Below are 19493 nucleotides of genomic sequence, written 5' to 3' on the forward strand. Positions count from 1 at the left end.
TATTTCTCATTCTTATTTCTAAAACATAACATAGCAATTTCCTAACATATTTTTTATTCTTAAATTTAAGTCACTAGGTTTTCAAATTAAATTTATTATGTTTCACAACAAATTTATGATACTTTCTATAGTATGTTTTATTATTTTTTTAGTCAAACATTCTTCTAAGTGTTATAGCACTGTACAGAGATAACTTGTGGTTGCTGTGATGCTAAACATTGTGACACTGATGTGTCCAATGTGACAATGGTTACCCATGGTGGACAGTGTTTGATGGAGCTCCCCAATTAAAACAAGCTTGGAAGCAAGAGTGGCATTCACTTCCGATATAGCTTGCATTTAAACTGCTTATAACAGAGGGACAGGGCAAGAGAAAAGGACCCTTGATGGTATGGATTGACTCATTGACTGGGGTAATTGGAATGGGTGTGCCAGAGACAATGAGATTGGCACAGGATAGAGCAGGGTTCAGAGCTGTTGTACAGAGGGTCGCTATGAGTGACAAATGACTGATGGTTCATAACAACAAGAAAGTATAAGTAAAATTTAACTCAAGAAAACAATTAGCAACACTTTGCATTTTAAGATAATAAAAAAGAGGCATGCCCTTAAAAAAGACAAACAAACAAGAAAGCAGTTAAAGTAATGTAGAAGGTCATTACAGAACTTTTGAGTTCATTTCAATCCTTATTTCTTCTGCCTTAAAGAAAAGGAAATCATTGTCTTGCCTGGATGCTAGATTTCAATCTATCCTTTCAATTCATAGCCCACAAGTCTCACTTTGCCTAATGTTGTTACTGACTTTTTAAACTAAATTGCATATCTCCTCTTAACAGTACTGTGCTTGCAGTAAACTATGATCTCTTTTTACAAGTACCTCAATGTTTGAGTAAACAAAAGTTCCCTTTGTAAGCATGTGGTTTGCTATTAGAATTCTTTTCCTGCTTTCCCTTCTTTTTTGTTCTTTAACTAATTGATAGAATCCTGTCCAATTCTCTTACATTTCCTGTTCATGCTACTACCAAGTCCTTTATTGATATTCTTTGTCCATGAACTTGTTATGCCTCTATATCTAAGCTCTAAAATATCCATGTTGTTCTTTCTCTCTAAGATTTGCTTTTATTTTGATTTTTTTAAAATGTTGATTTTTTGAGAGTAAAAAAGAGCTATTTATCTGCCACTTTAAAATCCCATCTTTTGTATATGAAAGGACAAGCTTTCAGTCCATATAATCAGATAAGTACTTGTTACAGGGAAGAACACGCAGTTTCTGCCACATACCCATTAACCTTCATGATAATGTGCTTTCAACATATCTAGGCTTCCAGTTAACCCTGTAAAATCAACAACTTGTTATATCCACTTATACCTCTTCAGAGTTCCTTGGTAAAGAGACATGTGTGATGAACCAAAGAGATTCTGAGAAAAATAGAATGATTTATAAAGAAAGAGCTTTATTCCTTCTATTTTTAACTCACTGCAAATGTATTTCCAAAAGTCTTGAACACTTTTTTTTTTCACCAGTTTAAGCTAGCATTTCCTGGAATTGACCTTGATCAGAGTTATCTGGTTTAAAATCGCAGCCCTACAAAGAGGCTCCAAGACTCCAACTTGAACAAGCAAATGACTTTCATGAGTCATGTCTAGGAAAACATTTCCAGTTGGGACAATAATTCTACATGTTCTCCTGACATTGGGCTTCTCTGTGAAAACTGCCACTGAAATTATGACAAGCTCCACAATTTCTTGGGCTTTAAAATTGTAAGAACATGAGAGGAGATATGTTAATAATTTTTGCCAATAGACTCAGGAAATTGATGAGAGTCACTGTAACTTCAGAAGTTTTGTGAGATAATGAAGGGACCTTGGGTCACCATGGTGTCCTTTGTTATTAAAGTCTCGTTAATCATTTTATAAAGTTGACAAGTAATGTTTATTCTAAGTAAAGTCTCTTCTGCTCATTGTTAAAACGAGTCATCTCTGTAGGCTTGATAAACTTCAAACATCAGGAAGATGTTCTCTTTTAGATCCATTACCGTGGTTTGCATATTAATTTCTCCACAAGTTTACTGTTTAAAAGTGATAAAAATGAAGTTTCTCCAATGGATGAAAAAACAAAACAAAAACCCCACAACCTAAGAAATGTCTTGGATTTCATCACTCATCGTCCCTTCAGTACCTGCTCCAAACCCAGAATATCCCCACAGAACCCTGAAACCTCTGCGAAGCTCAAATGGGAAAAAAAAATCTCTATTCTCAAGCCAGAAGTCACTTAGCAAGGACACCTAAAAACAAATGTGTATTTCTAGTCTCTTGTAAAGATAGATTGCAATCAGACCTTGTTAACAGGTGGTGTGGCAGGGTGGGGGCGCCAAACTAAAGACTGGGGAAAGAAATTAATTCTCTAGTCTTATTCCCCCACCCCCAGTCAGTGGGATGAGGGGTTTCCTTATTTATTCATAAAATAGAGTCGCTATAAAAAGAGCCCTAGTGGTGCAGTAGGTAAAGCAGTTGCTAAGCAGAAAGTCTGTGTTTTAAATCTATCAGCTACTTAACTAGGAAACAGATATGGAAATCTCGGTCCATAAAGATTTACAGCCTTGGAAATGAGGAGGACAACTCCCCTCTGTCCGTCAGTGCTGTCATCAATTGGAACTGACCTGGTGGAAGTGGCTTTACGTAGGGTTTATACCTAATAAGCCCCAAACTCGCCTTCATTGCTGTAAAGTTGACATCCACTCATAGCTGACCCTCCAGGGAGTTTCCAGAGGGTGTAAAATATTATAATGGAAGCAATTGTCCATCTTTACCTCTTTGGAGACACTGGTGGATTTGAACCACCCAAGAGGTACTCACTTTGGGGAGCTTCCCAGCCCTCAGTATCGATTGCATTTCAAATCAAGCAGACAATTATTCTGCCCCCTGGACTGACAGGCAATACCACAATGAATGGAGAAGAGGTTGAAACTGTCAACAATCTGATCTTACTTGGATCAGCAATTAACATCCTTGGTTCCAGCTGGCAGGAAATCAGGAGACCTATTGCACTGGGAAAGTCTGCAGTTGAGGATCTTTCCAAATTATTGAGGAGTAATGATGCCAGTTTAAGGATTTTGATGTGTCAGATTTAGGCCATGGTGTTTCTAATCACTTGCTGTGCATCTGAGAGCTAGACAATGAATAAAGAGGACAGAGGAATTATGCCTTTGGGCTGTGGTGTTGGAGAGAAGTACTGAATATCCCATAGACTGCCAAAACCACAAATACTTACGTCTTGGAGAAAGTGCAGCCAGAGTGCTCCTTGGAGCGAAGGGTGATAAAGCTTCACCTCATAAACTACAAGCATGTTGCTAGGAGAGGCTATTTCTTGGAGAATCAAATGATGCTTGTGAAAACAGAGTTGGTGAAGGAGAGGAAAACCCTTGATCAAGTGGATTGACACACAGTGACTGCCACAAAGGGCTCTAGTGTGTCAGGAATTAAGAGGATGGCACAGGATAGGACAGGGTTCAGATCTGTCATTTATAGGGTTGTAATGGGTCATATGCAACTCGACAGCACACAACCACAATAACAATGTAAAGTATTATTTATTATTATTATTCCTATTTTACAAATTGGTTCTACAATCAACATACTTGGCACTATCAGTCAGAAATCAAAAGGTGAATTACATTGGGAAAATCTACTGTCAGAGATCTCTCCAGAATGATAAAGAGCAATAATGTCAGTCTAGAGCCCGGCCATGGTCTTCACAGTTACTTTCTATGGACGATGATCAAGAATGACAGAAGAAGAATGATGCCTTTGAGTTGTGGTGTTGGAGAAGAGTCTTTAACATATTGTGGATGGTGAAGGGAACAGACAGATCCGTTCTGGAGAAGGTGAAACCAGGTTGCTTTTTGGAGACGAGGATTTTGAAGCTCTGTTTTACATACTTTGAACATGTGGCCAGGAGGAACCAGTCCTTGGAGAAGTACATCACACTTGGAAATGTGGAGGATCAGCACAGGAGAGGAAGACCCTGGATGAGATGGATTGACACAGTGACTAGGGTAATGGGGGTAGGTGTGTCAGAGGCAGCGAGATTGGCTCAGGACAGGGCAGGGTTCAGAGCTGTGGTCTACAGGGTCACTAACAGCAATGTCAGTTTTACAGATGAGGAAGCTAGAGAGAAGGAAAATACTGTCCAGTGTTGTGAGACTGGTAAGTGGCTAATGTCTGACTCATGCATGCATAGATAGAATTATGCTGCACTTTTTACTTGACAACATATTTCCAAGTCAGATGTGATTTCAAAAAAGCACATTTCCATATAAATTAGTCCTTCAACAACACATATAATCAATAGAATATCTCTTTTCTTCCCTCTCTTCTCTTGCTATTGTCATCAGTAATTTTGACAGAGTTCTTTATAGATAGATAAGTAAATTGAGAAGCTGGAAAGTGACAACCCTTATTTTATCCAGAACGATTTCAATTTTATTGATCTTAAATATTGTAATTTCATGTAATATTTTGTTCAAAGATTGTTGTTATGTACCGTCAAGTCCAGTATGACTCATAGAGACCCTATAAACAACAGATCTGAACCCTGTCCTATCCTGTGCCATCCTCACACTTCCTGATACACTAGAGCCCATTGATGCAGTCACAGTGTCAATTCACCTGTTTGAGGGTCTTGCTCTCCTTTGCTGACCATCCACCCTTCCAAGCATCATGCTCCTCTCCGAGGAATAGCCCCTCTTAGAAACATATCCAAAGCATGTGAGATGAAGCCTCATCATTCTTGCCTCCAAAGAGCACTCCAGCTGCACCCTCTCCAAGAGATAGTTGTTTGTTCTCTTGGTCATCCAAGGGATGTTCAGTGCTCTTCTCCAACACCACAACTCAAAGGCCTCAATTCTTCTTCTGTCATCCTTTTCTCATTGTCCAGTTCTCAGATTCCCAGTAAGAGATCAGAAACACTATATCCTAAATCAGACACACCTTAGTCCTTAAACTGACATCATTACTCCTCAATACTTTGGAGAGAATTGTTCATCCAAGTAAGATGAAGTTGTTGACGGTTTCAATCTCTTAACCATTTATTATCTCCATCATAATGGTGCTTAGCAGTCCAGTGGTAAGAATCTTTTTTTACTTGACATTGAGGTGCAGGCCATAACAAAGGCTGCATTCCTTGATCTTCTGCAACAAGCGCTTCAAGTCCTCCTCACTTTGCAATCAAGGTGGTATCATCTGCATAACGCAGGTTATTGGTGAGTCTCCTTCCATTTTGATGTCACATTCCTCTTCATAGATTACAGTTTCTCGAGTTATTTCCTCAGCATACAGATTACAGAGGTATGGAGAGAGAATACAACCCTGACACACACCCTTCTTAATTTTAAACCATGCAATGTTCTTATGTTCTATTCACACAAGAGCCTCCTAGTCTAGAAAGAGTTTTCTCATAAGCACAATTGAGTTTTCTATAATCCCATTCTTCTTGTAGTGTTGTACCTGCGTGTTAGAGGTAGAGAGGATGGGGACAGCCTTGGGAAGAACCCTGGCCCAGCCCTCCCTCGTCTGTCCTCGCAGGCTTCCTGCCCAAATCCAAATTTTTAAAGATGGTGCTGCCCCACTGACTGCTGGGACTTGTACTTTTGTACCTGCATGTTGTAGGTACAGAGGATGATGGTGGCCGTGGGAAGAACCCTGACCTGGCCCTCTCTCCTCTATCCTTGCCCATAACTCCCATTCTTCTCAACGTCAAGCACAACTCATTATGATCCATTCAGTCAGATGCCTTTATACAGTCAAGAAAGCACAAATAGACATTCTTCTAGAATTCTTTACTTTCAAGATATCATGCATAAACAAAGCAAAACCTCATTACAAAGACAAAGGAAAAAGAAAAGAAAGCAGAAATGGATGGCAGAAGAGACTCTAAAAATTGCACTTCAGTGTTCAGAAGCCAAAACAAAGGGAAAACATGCCAACCTAATAGTTGAATAGAATACTTCAAAGGGAGGATCGAGAAGACAAAGCCAAGTATTAAATGGAGTGTGCAGAGAGCTGGAATTAGAGAATAAAGAGAAGAACTTGCTTTGCATTTCTCAAGTTGAGAGAACTGAAAAACTATTTGAACCTCAAGTCGCAGGACTTGAAAGATGCTATGGGCAATAGACTGAATGACCCAGAAAGCATCAAAAGAAGATGGAAGAAATGCACAGAATCACTGTTCTAAAAGGAGTTTATTGACACTGAAAAATTTCAGGAAGCCAATGGTAATGAGGGAAGAAGTGAAGGTTGCATTAAAGTCATTGGCAAAACATAAGGCCCCAGGAATCCATGGGAGGGTATATAAATTGACTTGTTTCAATTAACATGCAGCTCTGGATACACTTATTAGTCTATGCCAGGAAATTTGCAGGACAGCTGTCTGGCCGATGAGTTGGAAGAGGTCCACATTTGTTTCCATTCCCAAGGAAGGTGATACATTGAGTAATATCATTAAAATCTCATGCAAGCAAAATACTGCTGAAGATTATTCAAAAAAGGTAGACTAGTACATAGATAGGGAATTGCCAGAAATTCAAGCAGGATTAAGAAGAGGCTGTGACACCAGGAATATCTCTGCTTATGTCAGATGGATCCTGGATTAAAGTAAAGAATACCAGAAGTATGTTGAAAGGTAGGGTCCTAATAATTATTTAATGAATTAGAAAGCTGAGTTTTAGTTAATTGATAAGATATGAACTGGCTTATCAAATTACTTGTCAACATTAGGACAAATAAAAAGTTATAAAGTTATTTTACATGTCAAATGTCAAAAGAACATTGTCTCTGCAACGGTTACAGTTGATTAAAGTTTACAGATTGAAAGCAACAAAGAAGTACTGTACAGAGAAGCCAACATTGATCTGTTAGGCTATAAAATTCAGAAACGCCCTATGACCCAGCTATTCCTCCATTAGGAATATACCCCAAGGAAATTAGAACTGAGACAAAAATGAGAGCTTTTCACCAATGTTCATAGCAGCATTATTCACCATCACAAGATCATGGAAACAATCCACGTACCCGAATACAACTGAATGGGTTGAGAAATTCTGGTACAGTCCCACAGTGAAATACTATGCAGCACTCAGAAACAATGATTTTGAAAAATACCACATAACCTGGGAAAGACTGCAGATCATTCTTCTGCGTGAACTAACTCAGTCTCTTAAGGACAAATACTACATAAGACCATTATCGTCAAAAATGGAGGGATAACTAGTAAAACATTCATGGGGACACAAGGAGGAAGGAGTGGGAGCAAAGGGGTGAGGATGGTAGGGGTGAAACCACAGGGTTGCACAGTGTGGTGGGTGGAGGGAGGGGGTGAAGGAAATGGGAAGTATCCAGTGGGGACCTGAAAAGATTGGGTAATGATGTGTAAGGTCCAATGGTGATTGATTTTATATAACATAATGCATGGAAATGATGGTATGACATACCATATGAATGAAGAATAGTGTGAAACACAACGTATATGACTTGGCGAGCAAACTAATACAAAAAACCCCCAAACAAACATAAAAGCAAACTGGGGGGTAGGGGTAGGGAGGAAAAAGTGCAAAGATGAATGAATGAAAAATCCAGTGCTTCTTTTCAACTTTTGTTGAAATCACAATAAAACTTTAAAAAAAAAAATTCAGGACTCCTTGGGTAACACAAATAATTAAGCACTCAATACTAGATAAAAGGTTAGGGTTTAAACCCACAAGAAGCACCTCCAAAGGCCAGGCTGGTGATCTTCCAAGACCCTTAAAAACCTTTCAGAACAATTGTAGTTTGCACACCTGGGGTGGCCATGAGTTGTAATCAAGTCAACAGAAAGTAACACCACCAAAATGACGTGTTCACAATGGTCATTTGGCAGAGTAACCATATGCGATTTCTGAATAATAATAATTTAAAAAAGCCATTTCAGTGAAATTGGAGATTTTCATTCATATAAATAAGTTCCATGAGGCTCCACCTCTGTGGTGGATATTCACTGTGGCTATTCATACTAACTCAATTAAATTAGCATATAAGAGAACGTGGTCCTATAAATTAGACAAATTAACAACTGAGAGGAAAATCATAAAAATCAGAGAAAAAGACATTATTAGAAAATAGAAATCAGTCTAAATAAATGTCATACTTAATTTTAGGGGTTCTAAAGGATACTTTCCTCACACAATTTTGTTTCCAATTCTTCTAGGTAGTATAACCCTGGTGTGTCCACTTGCCTTACAGAGGTAACTCATGGTTGCTGTGATGCTGAACACTGTGACACTGATGTGTCAAATGCAATAATGGTTACCCACGGTGGACAGTGTTTGGAGGAGCTCCCCGATTAAAACAAGCTTGGAAGCAGGAGTGGCATCCACTTCCAAAATAGTTTGCCTCCAGAAACCCTATGAACCTGGAGAAAGGACGAAAGCTATAACGGTGCCCAGGTGTTTCATTCATAGAGTTGCTATGAGTCGCCTTTGACTCGATGGAACTTAACAACAACAACACCAATGGCGCTAGAAGAGAATGTATATATGATTTTTAAACAGTGTATCCACCAATATTAAAAAAAAAACCCAAATTACTGATCTTTCTCCTTGGAAACTGTTGTTTCATTTTTTATAGACTGGTGGCTAGCACAATAATTTTTTGGAAATATTTACTGTAAGTAAAGGAAAATATTTCAAAGCAGATTTATAGTATTTCTTTTATGGAAAAATTGACAATGTAATACCATATGATAGATGGGTATATAAAGAGGAGATTTTGAATGAGCTTTAAATAAGCACTTGACAGTTTTATTTTATTTCAATGATTCGAAAAAACATATTTTTACATTGAAGGACTAGGAGGCTATAAGAGCAGTAGGTGGCCGATAGATCAATATACCAACACTGAAAACTTTATAACTGTTGTTCTTTCCTCTAGAGTTTATTAAAGACCTGGTCACTTCTTGTTGCTGTTGTTGTTATGTGCCGTCGAGTTGTTTTCAACTCATAGTGACCCTATGCACAACAGCCCTAAACCCTGCTCTATCCTGCGCCAACCGCACTGCCTCTGACACACCCATCCCGATTACCCCAGTCACCGAATCAATCCATCTCATAGAGGGTCTTCCCCTCCTGCGTTGTCCCTCCACCCTCCCAAGCATGATGTCCCTCTCCAAGGACCCGTCCCTCCTGGCAAATGCCCAAAGTATGTCAGACGAAGCCCCAGAATCCTTGCCTCCAAGGAGTAGCTTGGTTTAATCCTCTCCAAGATGAATCTGTTTGTTTTCCTGGCAGTCCAGGGTCCATTCAGTACCCTTCTCCAGCACCACAGCTCAAAAGCATCCACTCTCCTTCTGTCCTCCCTAGTTATTGTCCAACTCTCTGATGCATAACAAGCGATTGCGAAGACCATGGCCTGTATCAGGCGCACTTTAGTCTCCAGAGAGACACTGTTGTTCCTGAGTACTTTAGAGAGGTCCCTAACAGCAGACTTTCCCATCGCGATACACTTTTTGATTTCCTGACTGCTGGTGCCAAGAGTGTTGACTGTGGAGCCGAGCAAACTGAAGCTGTGAACAATCTCAATCTCTTCGCCATCCATCCTGACACTGCCAATTGGTCCAGTGGTGAGAATCTTTGTCTTCTTGACATTGAGCCTCAGTCCATACTGAAGGCTGCAGTCCTTGACCCTTCACAGCAAGTGCATGAGGTCCTCCTCAGTTTCAGCAAGCAGGGTTGTGTCATCTGCATAACGGAGATTGTTAATAGATCTTCCACCAATCCTGATGCCACAATTCTCCTCATAGGTCACTTCTTAGACCTTTAATTTCTAAATTATCTGCAGTCTTCAATATGGATTGAAGCTCAACATCAAGAAAATAAACATTCTTACCACTGAACCAACGGGCAGCACCATGAAAGATGGAGAAGAGGTGGAGGTTGTTAACAATATCAGCTTGCTCAGTTCCACAATCAACACTCCCAGCACCAGCAGTCAGACGAACTGCTCTGGGGAAGGCTGCTGTCAGGGACCTCTCAAAAGTGCTGAAGACCAAAGATGTCAGTCAGGAGACTAAGGTACACCTGATTCTGTCCATGCTCTTCTCAATTACTTGTTATGCATCAGAGATCCGGACAATGAATAGAGTGGTGTTGGCGAAGAGTATTGAACATACCATGCACCTCCAAGAGCACAAATAGGTCTGTCTTAGAGAGGGTGAAACCAAGTTTCTTCTAGGAGGCAAGAATTTTGAAGCTCTGCCTCATATACTTTGGGGTGGGCATGGGGCCAGGAGGGGCCAGTCCCTGAAGAAAGACATCATGCTTGAGGGACAGATGAGGAGAAGACAACTCTGGAAGAGATGGATTGATATAGTAACTGGGATAAAGGGGACAGGGGTGTTTGAGACAATGAGATTAGCTCAGAATAAAATAGAGCTCACAGCTATTACACATAGGGTATCTATGAGTTGCGGGCAACTTGAAGGCATATAGCAACAGCAACATGAAAAAATTTGTACCATACCTTTCTTATTGAAAAAGTTAATGTCAAGTACAAATAGTAAAACATGAGAAAAAACAATTGTATTTATAAATTTGTAAATTATGAGCTATTAGAAATATAAATTATAGCATGAGAAGTAGAAAAAATCTAGCATTGCAGCTCTTGCTCCTAATATTTTATAAACAATTATAAGTTTTAAAAGAGATAAAAATAAATTGATAAAATATATGGTCAATAGTAATATAAACCTTAATATTGTTAATTGTTGTAATGTGTCAACGAGGTGCCTGTGACTAATAGAGACCCCAGGTATAGCAACCCTAACCCGGCTCTGTCCTGTGCCAACCTGTCTCTGACACACCTACCCTCATTACCCCAGTCACTAAATCAGTCCATCTCATCGAGGGTCTTCCTATCTTTTGCTGTCCCTTCACCCTCCCAAGCATGATGAAGCTTCAGAATCTTTGCCTCCAAGGCACAGCCTGGTCTCACCCTCTGTAGGATGAGATTGTTTGTTCTCCTAGCAGTCATGGTATATTCAATACTCTTCTCCAGAACCACAGCTCAAAGGCATCAATTTTCCTTCTATCATCCCTAGTTATCGTCTCGCTTTCTGATGCATAACAAGTAATTACAAAGACTATGGCCTAGATCGGGTACACCTTAGTCTCCAGTCTGACATAGTTGCTCTTCAATATGTACTATTAAAAACTGGAAATTAATTGGGTATCATGTCAACAGAATAATTTGGAAAATCCTTGGTTATTTTAGTATATTGACAAATATCTGAAAAAGAAATGATTTTTATTGTAGTATATTAATATACTTGAATAGTATGATAGATAATGGAATAATTTATCTGATTTAGTACATAGTTATAAATAGGGAACACTGCTTGCTTAGTGGTAAGAAACTGCACTGCAGGATGAGCAGTCTGCTCCCATGCAATTTACTGCCTCTGAAAACCCACCAGCGGGTCAGCTATTATTTGGTTCCGACACGATGATACATAACAAAAACAACATACTATAAGCATGTATGTATATTAATATAAAATTGACATTTCATTATCCAAAAGTTAATCAAACATTTTTATATTTGCTACAATCATCAAAACATTGGTGAGGATCAAAATGTGTATTTACAACCTTAACAGATTTACTACAGAACTGTAAATACATCCATAGTCAAACCACCAGAGTGACTTGGCCTTTGAGTTGAGGACCAGTTGGAGGGTCATTTTGATCTTGAATCAACTCAGTGACTTTGAGTTTGGTATACATTTAAATTTATATGAATATATAGTTAAACAATCAAATGATAATTCAGGGATGCTAAAAGTTAAGAAAAAGTCATCAATCCTGAGATTAATATAATGATTTGAAGCAGAAATCTAAACTACTTAACTAGTTAACTAGTTATTGCTCCAGGTGTACACCATCAACAAACTTTTCAAACTTTGAGCTAAAATAGCGAATTCACACATGAATCTAGTATCTTACTGGTTGTCAACAGAATTTCAAAGGAAATAGTAATATTCAAATTAACCCTAAATGGTAGGAGAAGTCAGAGGCAATAAATTACTTGAATTGACCCTTTCAAGTCATTGTTATCGTTAAGTGCATCTATTCCACTGCTTGGAATATTGTCCAAGAAAATGAGAACCGAAGCGCAAACGGAAACTTGTAAACCAATGTTCACAGCAGCATTATTCATCATCGCAAGAACATGGAAACAGCCCGGATGTCAAACCACAAACAAATGGATTGAGAAGTTGTTGTAGATTCACACAATGGAATACTGCACAGCATGCAGGAGCAATCATTTTGTAAATTTCTACCTAACTTGGGAGAGCTGGAGAGCACTATACTGAGTGGACTAAGTCTCTCAAGGACAAACACTGTATAAAATCTGTTTTAGTGTAGAATGAATATGAGGACCCAAGGTGTGGGGTGAGGGTGGAAATAGAGGAGCGAGGATGGGGGAGGCACGATGTTAATCACAAGGCTGCACAAATGAATGGGTGAATCCTCACCCTTTTTCTTTTTTTTACAATGTTTGTCCTTAAGGAACTGAGTTCATTTAGAATAATGCTCTCCAATCCGTCCCAAATTAGGTACTGATTTACAAAATCCTTGTTCCTGTGTGCTGTGTAATATTCCATCATGCCAATGTACCATAATTTCTTAATCCATTCAATTGTGGTTGGACATCTGGGCTGTTTTCATGTTCTTGTGATAGTGAATAACATTGCTATGAACATGGGTGTGCAAGTCTCCATTTGTGCCTTAGTTCTCATTTTCTCAGAGTTTATTCCAAGCAGTTCAATAGCTGGGTCATATGAAATTTCTATGTTCAACTTTTTGAGGAAATGACATACTGGCTTCCAGAGTGGTTGTAACATGTTACAATGCCACCAACAAGGTGTAAGAGTTCCTATCTCTCTGCATCCTCTCCAGCATTTTTACTTGCTGTCCTGTTAAACTGTTACCGGAGGGAGAAGGTATCTCAGTGTGGTTTTGATTTGCATCTCTCTTATTGCCAGTGATTTTGAGCATATCTTCATGTGTCTGTTGGTCATCTGAGTATCTTCTTCTGTGAAAAGTCTTTCCATGTCTTTTGCACATTTTATAATTGCATTATAAGATTTTTTCTTGTGGAGGCCATGTATAATTTTGTAATTTTTAAAAAACATTTTATACTGATTTATTTACAAAGTTCTAATCCATTTTTTTTCACACAAGATCCTTCTCATTCCTTTCACTACCCCCATTGAATTGTGCAACCCTATAGTTAACACCCTCTATTCTCCCCCTTCTGCTTCCACACCCCCCACTATATCCTCATACTCACTCTACAGTGATTTTCTTATACAGTATTTGTCCTTGTGGGACTGAGTTAGTTCAGTCAACTTAATGCTTTCCAGTTCCTTCGATATTAGACCCTTGTCTGAAACGGTATTGCCAAATGTATTTTCCCAGTCTGTAGGTTTTCTTTTCACTTCATTCATTCTTTTCATTCTCTAGTTCCATGACCTCTTGTAACCCCAACTAGTATTTGGGTCAATGTACTGTTTCAGTCAAATGATCTTTAGCAGCATTTTGCTAGTGTAGGGTATTTTTTATATTGTTCAATAATTTCCACACTCTGTTGGGTCACATTTTTTAAAAAATGGGAATAACTATAGATCTCTTCCAGTCATGTGGCCTGGTAGTTGTCCTCCAGATTTCTTTGCACAAATTGGTGGGCACAACCAGGGCAGCATCTGTTTGCTGAAATACACCAATTGGTATACCATCAATTCATGGAGATTTATTTTTTTGCCCAGTTCTTCAGAGCAGCTTGAACTTCAATCACTATTGCCTCTTGATTATATATTGTTTCTTGAAATTCTTCTGTGTCAGCCAATTCTTTTTGGTATAATGACTCTGTATACTCCTTCCATCTTCTTTTAATGCTTTCTGAAGCATTCAATATTCTGCCCATAGCACCCTTAAGCATTGCAACTTGCAGCTTGAATTTGTTCTTTAGTTCCTTCAGCTTAAGAAATACTGAGCGTGCCTTATATTCCTGAGCTGCCCTTTGAACTCTTCCATTCAGCAGCTCCTTAACTTCATGATTTCTCCCCTTTGCTTTGGCTTCTTGGTGCTCTAGTGCAATCCATTTTGGTCTTTGGTCTTTTCTTCTTCTTCCTTCTTTGTAATGATTTTTTGCATTCTTCATGAATGATATTCTTGATATCTTCCCACAGCTCATCTGTCTTCTTTCATTAGTGTTCAAGGCTTCAAATATATTCTTGAGTTGCTTTTTAAATTCAGGGAGGATAGACTCAAGATGAAATTTTTATTCCTGTGGATATGTTTTAACCTTCTTTAGCTTTAATTTGAACTTACATATGAGTAGTTGATGGTCTATTCCACAATCAGCACCTAGCATAGTTTTTCACTGCTGATATTGAACTTCTCCAACAATTCTTTCCACAGATGTAATCTATTTGATTCCTGCGCATCCCATCAAGTGAAATGTATGTGCATAGCCTACATTTATATTTCTTATAAAATGTATTTGCTATGAATAAATCATTGATTGTACAGAATTCTATTGTTCTATCCTAGGAAGAAGGATTGGCCATCCACTTCTGAAGCATAACATGCCTTTGAAAACCCTATGCACAGCAGAGCACACCTAGAGTAGACTAACAGACGTGGCAACTGAGGATGAGTGGTCAAATTTGGAAACACAAAGGAGGAGGAAGAGCTGCAAGAAATAACTAGTGATTGGTATGTGGAATGTGAGAAGCATGAATGTAGGAAAACTAGACATTGTTAAGAAAGAACTGGAATGCATAAATATGGACATATTAGGTATTAGTGAAATGAAATGGATTAGCATGGGACATTCTGAATTAGATAATCATATAATCTACTATGCTGGAGATGAAAAAATGAGAAAAAACAAAGTTGCTTTCATAGTTAAAAAGGCCATTTCTAGATCTGTCTTGAAATACGCTACTGTGAGTGACAGGATAATATCCATATGCATACAAGGAAGATCTGTTAATATCACTATCATTCAAATTTAGGCACCAACAACCAGAGCAAAGAAGAGGAAATAGATTATTTCTACCAACTGTTGCAGTCAGAGATCTATTGAACAGATAACTAAGATTCATTAATCACAATGGGTGATTGGAATGCCAAAGTTGGGAACCAGGAAGAAGGATCAGTAGTTGGAAAATATGAAGTTGGTGACAGAAATGTCTGACCTCATAGGAATCAATTTTATATTGTAGATTTTGTTGGTGGGGACAGTTCCCTTTTGTGAAGTTAGTAGAGGTAGGATTTGGCTACGCTCATTTTACTTTTGCTTCTGTTACTATAACTAACAACAACAATTTAAAAAGGAATGAAAATGTTTGATTAACCTTCAAATAAGACTATAACACTACTGTGACCTCAAGGCTCGGTGTTTATGTTGACTGTTGGGTCAATCCTAAAGAAGAGTCTTTCTCACTGTCAATGTCTATCATTGTCTCTACAACTCCTCCTAGCTACTCAATGAATCTCCTTCCATTTCCACATTATCCTAGCTTTTCCCGCCGTAATGCTACATTGTTAAAGAATTGGTTGGAAACAATCCTTGATGTCTTCTCTCTTGACCTAGAGGTAAGAAGCTGTGCTGCTAACCCAAAGCAGGGAATTCGAAAACACTAGCTGCTCCTGGGGAGAAAAATGGACAAACTCCACCTTGTGAATTACTGCCTTTAAAATCCTTCTGGAGAGTCAGCTACATGTGGGTTCCAACGTGATATTACATGACAACAATTCTGAAATAGTAGTAAAAATTGTATTATTCTAAGAAATAATTTTAAAAATAATAAAAAGAACAAACAGCATATGAACATCTTAATTTCTAGAAGAGAGAAAAGATCTTTACTTTAAACTTCAGAATTATTTAAAATATTTACAATGATAATTTCTCAAAGAGGTAAAATATTTAAAAAGTAAAGCTTCACATTTGTTTTACAGAATCATGACAGTTTGGGTGTACAAAGAAATGGCAGAAATCATATTATCTCACGAGCTGTCAATCTTAATCATATGTTTACTTTCTTTGGGACTTCTCAGAAACCTTAAATAATATGTTGATCAGGAAGTGACCAGGAAGATACATGCATGGTTTTGTAAAACAAGCACACAACACATCTCCCAAGAAAATGATGAATTTAGAAAATGATTTATTCATTCATTCAATTGCTTATTCAGTGATTTCATATTAGTCTATCTTGTGCTTCCAACTCAACACAGATTTTAAAGCCTCACACATTCACAACTAGTAATCAACGTAACTTTGATTTCCAAACCTACCCTTTCTTTATAGGACTATCTTCAGTGTTTTGACAACAGATAACTGCTAATTCACATCATTTTTTTTCTACTAGACTTAATTCCTTCTGTCATATAATCTGTCATTTGCTTGATGTGTCTTCAAAATTAAGCCCTGCTTCTGTGCAGTTCAGTAAATTGCATACTACGTAATCATTTGAATTACTATAATTAATTATTACAATCCTTCCAACATAGTCTTTATGACTTGTGCACAAAGATTGAATTGTTATTGTTATTGTTAGATGCCTTCGCATCAGATCTGACTCGCTGTGACCCTCTGAAGAATGGATCGAAACCCTACATATCCTGTGCCATTCTCGTTATTTCTGGTGTACTTAAACCCACTATTACAGTGGTCGTTACCATCCATCTCCTTGAAGATTTTCTCCCCCTCTGCTGACCCTCCAGCTTTCCAAACATGATGTCCTCTTCTAAGGACCGACCCGCCTAACAGGATGGCCAAAGTCTGTGAGATGAAGCTTCTTCTTCATCACAGCTTCTCACGAGCAGCTCGTTGCACCTTCTCTAAGACATGTTCGTTTGCTCTTTTGGTCATCTAAGGGATATTCGGTAATCTTCTCCAACATCACATCTCAAGTTACAATTCTTCTTTCACCCTTATTCAGTGTCCAGCTTTCAGATGTGGTAAGTAATTAAAAAGACAATGACTTGGATGAGGTTTCTCTTAGTTTTTTGACTGACATCATCAGTTTTCAGCACTTTGGAGAAGTTCCTGACTACACGGTTTTGCAGTGCAACACTTCTTTTGAATTCCTGCCTGTCGATGCTAAGAATGTTGTTTGTGGATCTAAGTAAGATGAAAGTGTTGACAGTATCTTTCTTTTTCTCAAACTATGATGATGTTGCCTATTGAACTGTTGTTGTTGTTGTTGTTGTTGTTGTTGTTGATTTCCATCAAGTCGAGCATGACTCATAGCAACTCTATGAACACAAGGCCTGAAGCCTTTCTATAACTATCGACATTTATCAAAGCATAGAGTTTCCAGAGGCATATTGTTTAGGAAGTGGATGTCGCTCCTGGTCTTGGACTAGTGTTGAGGATTTTTGTTTTCTTGAAGTTGATATGTAATCCATATTGAAAGCTGTATTTTTTAAATTCTACAGCTAGTGTTTCAAGGTCCCCTCACTTTTAGCACATAAATTTGTGTCATCCACATAACACAGGTTGTTGATGTTTCTTCCATAATTTCTAATGCCACATTCTTCTTAAAAAAATCCAAATTCTCTAATGATTTACTTAACATACAAAAATTCAAATGATTGAGTTGCTGTAATATGCCATTGAATTGCCTGCGATCCAGAGCAACCTTATGTACAGCCACTCTAAAGCCAGCCCTGTCATAAGCCTGTCTCACTAAATCCAACATATTAACCACCATTGCCCCAGTTACTGTATCAGTGTTTCATCTGGGGTCTCCCTCTCCTGCACTGTCCCTCCACCCTTCAGAGCATGATGCCCTTCTCAAAAAATGGGTCTATCCTGGCCATGTTCCCAAAGTATGTGATAAAGAGCTTTAAAATCCTAGTCTGTAAAAAAGAAACTTGGTTTCATCCTAAGACAGACCTATTTGTTTTTGTGGCAGTCAATTGTATGTTCAAGACTCTTCTCGAGCACCACAACTCAAAGGCATTGATTCTTCTTCTGCCATCCTTAGTTGTTGTCCAGCTCTCTGACGCATAGTCAGTAATTGCGAAGACCATGGCCTGGATCAGGTGCACCTTAGACTCTAGAATGACATTGTTGCTTTTCAGTACTCTGAAGAAGTCCCTGACAGCAGATTTTCCCAGTGGAATTCATCTTTTGATTTCCTGATTGCTTGTGCCAAGAGTGTTGATTGTGCATCCGATCAATCTGTAATTGTTAATAACCTCAATATCTTCTCCATATTCTGTCTTCTTACTCACATGGTTTCTGCTGGGAAATTAGCATTTAATTTTCCTTGCTCTCATTTATAGGTTACTCTTCATTTCTCCCTAGCTGCTTTCAGAATTCTCTCCTTATCTTTGGTTTTGGCAAATTTGACTATGGTATGATTAGCACTTGATCATGCTAATGAGAAAACTATACTTGGACCAAGAGGCAAGAACAGAGCAAGGAAACACTGCATGTTTCAAAATTGGGAAGGGCATATGCCAGGGATGTGTCCTGTCTCCATACCTTTTCAACCTGTATGCAGAACAGATTATCCGGGAGCTTAGGCTCTATGAGGAGTGTGGTGTCAGGATTGGTGGAAGATTCATCAACAATCTGCACTATGCAAATGACACAACCCTGCTTACTGAAACTGAGGAGGACCTGAAGTGCTTGCTGCAGAGGGTCAAGGACTGCAGCCTCCAATATGGATTGAGGCTCAGTGTCAAGAAGACAAAGATTCTCACCACTGGACCAATTGGCAGCATCAGGATGGATGGTGAAGAGACTGAGATAGTTAACAACTTTAGTCTGCTTGACTCTACGGTCAACACTCTTGGCACCAGTAACCAGGAAATGGAAGGATGTATTGCGATGGGAAAGTCTTCTGTTAGGGACCTCTCCAAAGTACTGAAGAGCAATAGTGTCTCTCTGGAGACTAAGGTGCATCTGATACAAGCCATGGTCTTTGCTATCACTTGTTATGCATCAGAGAGTTGGACAGTTACTAAGAAGGACAGAAGGATAATTGATGCCTTTGAGCTGTGGTGCTGGAGAAGAGTATTGAGAGTACCATGGACTGCTAGGAAAACAAACAGATTCATCCTGCAAAGGGTTAATCTGGGCAGTTCCTTGGAGGCAAGGATTCTGAGGCTCTGTCTAACATACTTTGGACATGTTTTAAGGAGGGATCCAGTCCTTGGAGAGAGACATCATGCTTGGTAGGGTGGAGGGACAGTGCAGGAGGGGAAGGCCCTCTATGAGGTGGATTGATTCAGTGACTGGGGTAATCAGGATGGGCGTGTCAGAGACAGGATGATTGGCACAGGACAGAGCAGAGTTTAGGGCTGTTGTACACAGGGTTACTATGAGTCGCAAGTGACTCAACGGCACATAACAACAACATGCCTTGGTATTTTTCTTTT

Source organism: Elephantulus edwardii, unplaced genomic scaffold (genome assembly GCF_000299155.1).
Source record: "Elephantulus edwardii isolate Elephantulus edwardi_28Jun2011 unplaced genomic scaffold, EleEdw1.0 scaffold00088, whole genome shotgun sequence".
In the NCBI taxonomy this organism is placed as follows: Eukaryota; Metazoa; Chordata; class Mammalia; order Macroscelidea; family Macroscelididae; genus Elephantulus; species Elephantulus edwardii.